The sequence below is a fragment of the Gavialis gangeticus genome, unplaced genomic scaffold, assembly GCF_001723915.1.
Source record: "Gavialis gangeticus isolate Ggan-Ray unplaced genomic scaffold, GavGan_comp1, whole genome shotgun sequence".
NCBI classification, from domain to species: Eukaryota; Metazoa; Chordata; order Crocodylia; family Gavialidae; genus Gavialis; species Gavialis gangeticus.
Genome location: NW_017729031.1, coordinates 42,310,320 through 42,310,532, shown reverse-complemented (window position 1 = coordinate 42,310,532; position 213 = coordinate 42,310,320). Strand labels below are relative to the sequence as shown.

At 57.3% G+C, this 213-nt stretch overlaps 1 protein-coding gene across 1 annotated transcript in view; it reads right to left on the bottom strand.

Moving 5' to 3' along the window:
• The window catches only part of LOC109301475 (mitochondrial chaperone BCS1), a 22,666-nt gene that overhangs the window by 20,818 nt on the left and 1,635 nt on the right, over nt 1-213 (bottom strand). The gene's annotated exons all lie outside the window — the stretch shown is intronic.

The window sequence follows — 213 nt, the reverse complement described above, 5'->3', positions numbered from 1 at the left end:
GAGCCAGCACCACTTCTCTTGGAAGTTGGTTCCAGATCCTAGCTGCCCTGACCGTGAAGTCACGCCTCCTGATATCTAGTCTGAATCTCCCCTCTGCCAGCCTGTGACCGTTACTCCTGGTCACTCCTGGTCGTGGTCAGGGGAACAGGGACTCCCCCAATGCCTGCTGATCCCCTGACTAGTTTGTAACAGGCCGCTAGATTCCCCCCTCAG